The sequence below is a fragment of the Malania oleifera genome, chromosome 7 (genome assembly GCF_029873635.1).
Source record: "Malania oleifera isolate guangnan ecotype guangnan chromosome 7, ASM2987363v1, whole genome shotgun sequence".
NCBI classification, from domain to species: domain Eukaryota; kingdom Viridiplantae; phylum Streptophyta; class Magnoliopsida; order Santalales; family Ximeniaceae; genus Malania; species Malania oleifera.
In genome coordinates, this window is record NC_080423.1 from 43,136,916 (window position 1) to 43,147,109 (window position 10,194).

The 10,194-nt window shown below is 37.0% G+C and overlaps 2 non-coding genes across 2 annotated transcripts; both read left to right on the top strand.

Moving 5' to 3' along the window:
- The first annotated feature begins 532 nt into the window (after positions 1-532).
- Positions 533-638, top strand: LOC131161098 (small nucleolar RNA R71). The gene has a single exon (XR_009138258.1). It is a non-coding gene; the product is annotated as a small nucleolar RNA R71 (small nucleolar RNA).
- A 7,000-nt stretch (positions 639-7,638) lies between these two features.
- LOC131161064 (small nucleolar RNA R71) lies at positions 7,639-7,745 on the top strand. The gene has a single exon (XR_009138225.1). It is a non-coding gene; the product is annotated as a small nucleolar RNA R71 (small nucleolar RNA).
- The last annotated feature ends 2,449 nt before the right edge of the window (positions 7,746-10,194 follow it).

The window sequence follows — 10,194 nt, forward strand, 5'->3', positions numbered from 1 at the left end:
CTCTCTCTCTATTATTATTTAAAATACCATAATTTCTCCCGGGTCACTACATAAACTAGGTGAAATCGGTTTCCTAGAAGTTTTCACCCTCATTAATTTGATACATGACAACTCGTTTTATTTTTCCTTGAATAGTTTATTTAAAGTGGCCTTATTTCAATTGCATATTCTAAAATTATTAATCTTTCTAAATAAAATCAAGATTAGTATAATTTCGGTACTTGGTAAAATTAAGACACCAATCCCTTTGAGGACGATACTCTTCACATCACTATATTATAAAACTATGATACTGTGCATTTGCAGTTTTGCACTGATCACTCGTAGACTAACTTAGGTTTAGAAGTCGATGGATTAGGTAGTCTCAGGTGGCAGCCATGTGCTGCTGATAGTTTTCTACCAGATTTTCAAAGAGAATTCAGCCTCATTCTCGTGCTTAGTGCGGAAAGTACCTCCGCACAACGCATCAACCATAGACCTATCTCTCTCAACGAACCCTTCATAGAATGTTTGGACTAATTACCACTTGGGAACCTGGTGATGTGGACATTTAGGGAGCAGGTCCCTAAAGCGCTCCCAAGTTTCGAAAAAGAGTTCCCTATCCATCTGCGAGAAACTTGTTATGACTCTCCGAAATTGATTAGTCTTCCTAATGGGAAAGTACTTTTTAAGAAATTCATGTTACATGGTGGTCCAGTTGGTCACCGAGTTCAGTTCTAAGGATGTCAGCAAATATTTGGCCTTTTCCTTTAAAGAGAATGGGAAAAGCCTAAGACGGAGAGCATTGTCACTGAAATTAGGGATAAGATGGTGGAACAAATTTCTAAGAACTCATCTAGATGCTGATAAGGATTTTCAGTAGAGTTCCCATGAAAGTTGGGCAGCATCGAGATAATCGAAGTCTTAATCTCAAATTATGCCGCCTAGACATCTGAGAACCAGATGCAAGATGGCGATGTGTATGCATTAGGTACAAAGTAGTCCCTAAGAGGTCGAAGGTGTTGCTTTCCCACCACAGGTAGGTGAGGAGCATGGGGTTCCAGGATTTGTTCAACGAGAACCAGGGGGTTATCTTCGACCATGCTTTCAGTTCAGACGACTCAGCCTTCTCCTGATTAGAGATAGGTTTCCTAAGGGACCTACAGGTTTTTTCAATCTGAAGATCTATGGGAATTATCTCAGGTTCCAAAGAGTGCAGACCAAACATACACACGTGTAAGAACACAGATTCAGACTTCAAAAATAGGAAAAAAAATAAAGAAAATAAAAATTAACAAAGAAAGTGAAAACAAAAGGAGAGCAAATAAAAAAAACAAGGTAAAGTACTCTAAAGTGGAAGTTAGCTTATAACCACAGCCAAGTCCCTAGAAATGGCGCAAAAATTTAGTAGGCTCATCAAGGCTGAGGTCCTTAACTACCAAAAATAATATTTATAAAACCTAACTATCCCAAGTTTTGTAAAAAGCGGGTAAGTCGGGTATCAATCTAGAGAGACTTGAAGCGCAATTATTAAACCACTTCCAATTTAGTTTACTGAAACCTTGTTATGAAAAAGAAGTGAAAGATGGTATTTTGCAGTGGTGCTTATCTAACAACTACCAAAAAGCACGTAACTAAAGGCAAATAAATCTAAACTACTAGAAAGCAATTAAACTTCTAAGTTACCCTACTCCTACAAAGCAATACTATTGTTCAAATCAGACGCTAGACGCCATGCTTCTAACTACGCTCATCCAGACTTCCATAGAAGTACTAACCCGAGTGGGCCAAAGCGAGAAAGAGGTGATTGAGGGCACAGGGTAGTAAGGGTGCACCAACCATCCAAAGTACAGTTGGGAACCGAAGTATACCCTGTTTCAACGATAACAAAAACCTTCGCAGTCCCGTAGTCGACTACTTCTCTTTGACTGATACATAGCAGTGGTGACCCGGGTTCGATCCCCGACAATGGCGCCCAAAACTTGATCGGTGCAAACTGCAAGTGCACAGTATCATAGTTTTATAATTTAATGATGTGTAGATTATCGTGCTCAGGAATTGATGTCTTAATTTTACCAAGTACCGAATTTATAATAACCTTGATTTTATTTAGAAAAGTTAATAATTTTAGACTGTGAAATTTAAAAAAAGCTACTTTAAATAAACCATTCAAGAGAATTTAAAACTCAATGCTGCTTATCAAATTAATGATGGTGAAAACTTCTAGGAAACCGATTTCACCTAGTTTCTCACTATGCTTTACTCATTTAACCAATTCGAATTCATATTCTCTGTTTGTTAGCAAATCTCCAATTTTTCCAAAAGCCTCTTTCGATAGTCAATCAGAACCTATTCTTGTTTATTATTTAACATAAGATTATGCAAATTAATAACGTAAGAATCCAATAAGAACCTTGATTTTTAATGCTATATAGGTTCATACAAGTCTTTCGATCTTTATATTTACCTATGCTGAATTATTCAAGATCTATCCTATAATCCCCCCTTTCGGTAGCAGATATATAAGATTTCACCATGCGTTCTTTTATTCGGAGAGTACGGGAAAAAACAACACTCACAGCACTGCCGTCGCGCGTCACGAACGCCCCGAGCACCGCCGTTGTCCACCACGTTCTTGTTCCGAAAAGATTTGAAATTTTTGCATGCCACCAACTCTCCTTTAATGCTGTGTTTGTTATTTACCACAGCGCTGCCTTACGATTCCAAAAAGCCTTAAATTTTCTGTGTGTTGTCAACTCCAAAAGAGTAATTTTTTTTTTTTCAAAAGAAAACTCCTTGGTTGTGGCCTCCTTCTCTCCTTATAGAATACTCCCCAGAAAATAAATTCTTCCTCCCAAAAGACTCCTCCAAAAAGTGGTGTAGCATCCCCCATGCCTCAGCGCCTGCTGCCCCCTTATATCTCTAAACCTTCTGTCTAGCTCCCAAGAACCCTACTTCGAAGATGCCTCCTTTTTTCTTTGACTTTTCTTACCTCCCTTTCTTTCTCTTTTAATTTCTTTTCTTTCCATTTCTTTGTGTAATCCAGCACCTCACCCAGCTAAGATGACCCAGCTGCATGGCCGGGTCACATCTCTCCTTTTTTATTTTTTTATTTTTTTCCTTTTCTTTTCCTTTTTCAAAGGTACACAATCTGCCCTCCACCTTTAAGCCTGATTTTGACCCTCCTACGATTCGTAACACTCAATACTCAAAACATAAAAGTTGTAGAGCTCTTTCTCATATTTTTTTAGAATTTTAAATCATCTCGATCAGAGTTCAGACAAGAAAGTTACGCCTAGATTATGGAGAATTGTTGAAATAGTCCATAAAACGGCGTATGGTAAGTTCACGCCTGACTTCGACCTTGATGCAGCTAGTATTTTGCAAAATGCAAAACTTGAAAATTGTAGAGCGTTTTATTATCTTTTTATAGCATCTTGAATCATCTAAATCGAAGATCAGATGAGAGAGTTACGCACAGATTACAAAGTATTGTCGGTTTTTAGCTTCTAATAGCTATCCTGAAATAAAAAAATACCAAAATTTCATAAATTACTCAATAAAGCCAAAATATTATAAATAAAACTCAATGTTAGAATATTGAGAGTAATTAGATATTTAAATAAAAAAATATAATTCTTAATGCATGAATTAAAACACTTAATTACGCAATTCAAACACGTAATCACACCCCCAACTAAAGTTTTGTTAGTCCCTAGCAAATAACGTGAATGCAATTCCGGGGGGTACCCACAACTTTCAATGAATGAACGCACATAAAACACAATCATACCACTTCACATATAGGAATATCACCAAATTTCACACAAACTCATTCATACCCAATTCACGCAACTCCAAAATAAGTCATTCATGTAAGTTTCATCATTATATGGCCATTAAGCACATTATACTCACATAAGATTAACCAACAATCAAAATTTAGAGTTAATGTAGTCATATAAATACGAGTATAAATAGGCGGAATCTCGAAGCATGTGTAATGTGTGTGACTCGTTACACTTGGGATATCCGTGGACACCTAAAGAACTGTCGCTTTGACTCAGCCTAACTGGTATATCCTCAAAAACACTAAAAAATGATGGGTTCAATCATCGTATGTGAGGAGGAGTGTCATGATCAAACATCCCACATACTATAAGGAACAAATGCTAAATGTACGGAGTGGACTAGTCTAAAAAGGATCCAGCCTAGTTATGAGGTGTCGGGTCCTTTACCCTAGCATCTTCTCACCTACTCGCCATATCCAACCAAGGCCACCTTAGATCAACCTATTCACAAACCAGGAGTGAATTCATGTAAGAAATTAGGCAGGTGAATAGTCTTCATATGTGGAGAACATGTGTCGTGTCCCTGACTTTTGTTGTAGTTGTGTGGAGCAAGTATTAATCTTTCACCTCTTATGGGGTATTTTTGTTTCTCTTTTTCTTTCTTCTGCTCATTTTTCAATTTCTTTCTTTTCATGGTCAATTAGGACAATCATAACATTTCTTTTATTGTTTGCATACCACCCATGTGCATTAAGCTCAAATAAGAGTCCATGAAATAAATTTATTTCTAGGGGTGGCTCAGCCTTCACATCTTGAGTAGGCTACAAGACCTAGGTTTCTATCTCCCCACTAGAAGTCACCTCTAGGCTAGCAATTCAAAAACCAAGACTAGTGTACAAAGAATATCCAGGAAAAATAGAGAAAGTTGAGTTTCATGAACTCTGAGTTGACGTCAAAAACTCAAAAGAACAATCAATGGCTCAACAATACCTCACAAGGTGTCAAAGTCGCCACGGGCGCTCTCTCAGTGTTCACAAGGAACCCTAAGTGCTACAAGTCACGTGAACGTGTATTTTTTAGCCTCAAGAGATACCATGTAGATACAAGAGTTTATATAGCCAGATTAACACAATTGCACTACCAATCAACTTTCAATGAGTTATGATTTCTAGTTTAGCCATATAAATAGAAACTACACATAAATGACCCAAGTATATGAAGGGCATAAGTAGTGTCACGCATGGCCTAATCATCCATATTCACACATTTTTTTTTTCAATGTTATTAAAAAATGAGAAAGATTGAAGAAAAGAAAGAAACTTCCCTAACTTATTGGTGAATCCATAGAGGAATTAAGTTTTCAACTCTGTACTCGTGCCAAGTAAACCTGCATAAAAAATCTAAGTTATTCAAAAGTGCATAGATAAATTAATAAAGTAATAAAGATAAAAGAAATAAACAAAAGAAAAACTCTTTGGGTTGCCTCTCATAAGCGCTTATTTTAACGTCTCCAACCAGACGTTTCAATCTTCATCAACCAGGATCTCCAAGAGGAATAAATGCACAGTTCCTCACCATTTGTTCTCCATAATAGTGCTTTAATCTCTGACCATTCGCTTTGAATATGTTCCCCATCTTGTCCTTCAAGTTTATTGCTCCAAAAGGGAAAACTTTGTCAATTATATAAGAACTTGTCCATCTTGACCTTAACTTACCTGGGAAGAGTTTTAATTGTGAGTTGAAGAGTAGAATCTGTTGTCTTGGAGCAAACTCATGCCTAAGAATCTGTTTGTCATGCCACTTCTTCGTCTACTCTTTGTAGATTTTTGCATTTTCATACGCATCACCTGAGAATGCATAGCGAAGATGCTCAGAAAATTGTTTCAACTATAGAGATATAGGTTACTGCATCTTTTCTTTAGAGATTACAGAATCCGTCTTTGCTACCATAGGTACTAGCCTCCCCACACGCTTTTGTGTTGTAATCTGCTGTAAGGATCGTTCTAAGTGATCAACTGGTACATCTTTTTGAAAGACTTTTTTTGCACCTTGCTGAATGACCTCTACTAGAAAGCAAGTGCTTGGATCTTCTGGGAATCTCATGTCTTGGTAGATTTTGAACATAATCTCTTCCTTGTCCACTCTCAATGTTAACTCACCCTTTTGCACATCAATCAAAGCCCTTATAGTGGCCAAGAATGGTCAGCCAAGAATTAGTGGAACTTCTTGGTCTTCCTCCATATCTAACACCACAAAATCAGCAGGAAAAGTAAATTTGTCCACCTTTACCAATATGTCTTCTATGATTCCATGTGGATACTTGATGGATCGGTCTACTAGTTGCAAAGACATGGTTGTTTGTCTCATCTCTCTAAGTCCCAATTTCCTACAAACAGAAAGTAGCATAAGATTAATGCTAGCACCAAGATCACAAAAAAATTTATGAAAAAATAAATTTCCAATAGTGCAAGGCAAAGTAATTAGATAAGGAATTTTTTAAAATTTTTGGATATTTTTAAGAAAATTCACATAAATATTTCTTTTGCAGATGCCTTGGAACAAATGCCAAATTATGTCAAATTCTTAAAGGAGATCATTTTAAAGAAAAGAAGGTTAGAGGAGTTCGAAACAGTGAAGCTTACCAAGGAGTGTAGTGCTATTCTTCAAAAGAAATTGCCTCAAAAATTAAAAGATCTAGGGAGGAAAATTAAATCAAACATATAAGATTTCACCATGCTTTCTTTTATTCAGAGAGTACGGGAAAAAACAACACTCGCAGCACTACTGTCGTGCGTCACGAACACCCCGAGCACCGCTGTTGTCCGCCGCGTTATTGTTCCAAAAAAATTTGAAATTTCTGCATAACAAAAACTTCCTTAGGATTCTCTCTACTCCATTTCCTTATCCTCAACGTAAGCTTCACTATTTCGAAATGACAATCCTCCTTTCCAATAGAGAGAATAGGAGGATTGTCAGGAAATGAAATTGCTGGAAGCGTGTCCATCTCTCTTGGTGTATCATCCACAATCTTCTCTTCTTCCCCTTTATTCTTGGTTCGGCCATTCTTTTCAGGTGTAAGTGTCGACATGGTTTCCTTTGCTGGTGATTTCTCAATTTCTCTTCCACTCCTAAGTGTGATGACATTGCATTGTTCCTTAGGACTCACTTCTGTGTTGCTAGGAAAAGTTCCTCTTTATTGGATATTTATGGTTGTGGCCAGTTGCCCAATTTGCATTTCAAGATTCTTCATGGCGGCTCCCATGTTGTTACAATGAGTTTCGATGTTGTCCAATCGTGAATCAATCTTTTTAAACCTGGCTTTTGTCTCCTCAACAAAAGATATCATGTCATCCTCAAGTGACCGTTTCTTCTCACCTTGATGACTATCAAGTCCTCGAGGAGGTTGCAGCACATTCCTTGTATTTCCATAAGACAAATTCTCATGATTTCGAAGCCTAGGATGATAATATTGTGGCAAAGGATCACTCTGATAGTTGTAGTTCCGATTGTTGATGTATTGAACTTGTTCATGACTCGCTTCAGTGCTTGGATCTGTCCTACCTATAGCTGCCACATATTCTGCACCTTGTGGTATCCTCTGGGTTGTCAAAGCTGAAATTTGATGGGATAGAGAAGCAACTTGAGTAGAAAGTGCAGTAAACGACTCCAATTCATGAATTCCAGCAACTTTCTTAGTCATAGTTCTTTTAGTTGGCCATTGATAGTTATTTGAGACCATTTCTTCCAAAAGAGCAGTAGCACCCTTAGGTGTCTTTAACATCAAAGTTTCCCTAGATGCAGCATCAACTAAAGTCATGTTTGCCCATTCAACCCATTATAGAACATCTGAATCTGTAACCAATCCGGAAATCCATGTTGTGGGCAGTGTCGAATCAAATCCTTATACCTTTCCCATGCTTCATAGAGTGATTCAAAATCATGTTGCTTGAATTGACCAATCTCACTCCTTAGTTGGGCCGTTTTTGCTGGTGGAAAGAATTTAGCCAGAAATTTTTCTGCCATGTCTTGCAAACTAGTGATACTCCTAGGTTGTAGAGACTATAGCCAACCTCTTGCTTTGTCCCTCAAAGAGAAAGGGAATAATTTCAGTCTAATGGTGTCTTCAGTAACACCATTGATCTTCATAATGTCACAAATCTCCAGAAACATCGCTAGATGTATATTGGGATCATCAAGTGGTGATCCACTGAATTGGGCCTGCTGCACCATGCTGATTAATGCAGGTTTGAGCTTAAAATTTTTGGCATTAATGGGCTGGCGTCTGATACCCGAATAGTTGTCATTCACAACTGGTCGCACATAATCCTTCAGGGTGCATGACTATGCATTATCTTGTCCGTTCTCCATGGCTAGTACCCTCTTTTTCCTTAGTGCTCTGAGCGTTCTTTCAATCTTCAAATCAAAATGAATAATGGCACGTGTTCTAGCACTGCGCATCCAACATAAAAAACACACCAGAAATACAGGAAAAAAAATATAGTAAAATAAAATAAAATAAAATAATAAAAATATAAAAATAAAATTTTAAATTAAAACCAAGATTACTTTGTATCGATATTGGTAAAAATAAGATAAACTTAATCCCCGGCAACGGTGCCAAAAACTTGATTGGTGCAAAGTGCAAGTGCACAGTATCGTAGTTTTATAATATAATGATGTGTAGAGTATCGTCCTCAGGGATTGATGTCTTAATTTTACCAAGTACCAAATTTATAATAACCTTGATTTTATTTAGAAAAATTAATAATTTTAGACTGCAAAATTTAAACAAAGCTATTTTAAATAAACTATTCAAGAGAATTTAAAACTGGATGCCGCTTATCAAATTAATGATGGTGAAAACTTCTAGGAAACCGATTTCACCTAGTTTCTCACTATGCTTTACTCATTTAGCCAATTCGAATTCGTATTCTCTGTTTGTTAGCAAATCTCCAATTTTTCCAAAATTCTCTTTCGATAGTCAATCAGAACCTATTCTTGTTTATTATTTAACATAAGATTATGCAAATTAATTACGCAAGAATACAATAAGACTCTCGATTTTTAATGCTACGTAGGTTCATACAAGTCTTTCGATCTCTATATTTACCTACATAGAATTATTCAAGATCTATCCTATAATCCCCCCTGTTGGTAGCAAATCATAAGACTAAAATCATTTAATTAATGGTCAGTTAATTAAAAGCATTAGGCACAGTATAACTCAAACGAACATTAATGAAAACTACTTCAGATTAGCATAAAAGAGCAAGCATAGTTCAAAACTGGCTACATCATTTTCCAAGAATACAAAAATTTAGTTCATTCCGAAAATAAAATGAAACATATAAGATTTCACCTTGCGTTCTTTTATTTGGAGAGTACGGGAAAAAAAAACACTCAGCACTACCGTCGCGCATCGCGAACACCCCGAGCACCGCCGTTGTCCGCCGCGTTCTTGTTCCGAAAAGATTTGAAATTTCTACGGGCCACCAACTCTCCCTTGCTGCTGTGTTTGTTATTCATCGCAGCGCCACCTTACGATTCCGAAAAGCCTTAAATTTGTTGCGTGTCGTCAACTCCAAAAGAGTATTTTTTTTAAAAAAAAAAGAAAACTCCTTGGGTGCAGCCTCCTCCTCTCCCAATAGAATACTCCCCAGAAAATAAATTCGTCCTCCCAAAAGACTCCTATAGAAAGAAGTGCGTCCTCCCCTGTGCCTCAGTGCCTGCTGCCCCCTTATATCTCCAAACCTTCTGCCCGGCTCCCAAAGAACCCTACTTCCAAGATGCCTCCTTTTTTCTTTGACTTTTCTTACCTCCTTTTCTTTCTCTTTTAATTTATTTTCTTTCCATTTCTTTGTGTAATCCAGCACCTCACCCAGCTAAGATGACCCAGCTGCATGGCCGGGTCACATCTTACCTTTTTTATTTTTATTTTTATTTTTTTTCTTTTCTTTTCCTTTTTCAAAGGTACACAATCCGCCCTCCAAATTGAAGCCCAATTTACATCCTACTACGATCTGTAACTCTTAATTCTTAAAACATAAAAGTTGTAGAAATCTTTTTCAGATTTCTTTATAATTTTGAATCGTCTCAATCGGAATTTGGACAAGAAAGTTATGGCCAGATTACCGAGAATTGTCGAAATAGTCCATAAAACGGCGTATGGTAACTTCACGTCTGATTTTGACCTTGATGCAGCCAATATTTCGCAAAATGCAAAGCATGAAAATTGTAGAACGTTTTCTTATATTTCTACATCATTTTAAATCATCTAAATCAAAGATCAGATGAGAGAGTTACACACAGATTACAAAGTACCGTCGGTCGTTAGCTTCCAATAGCTGTCCTGCAATAAACAAATACCAAAATTTCATAAATTACTTAATAAAACCCAAATATTATAAATATAACTCAATGTTAG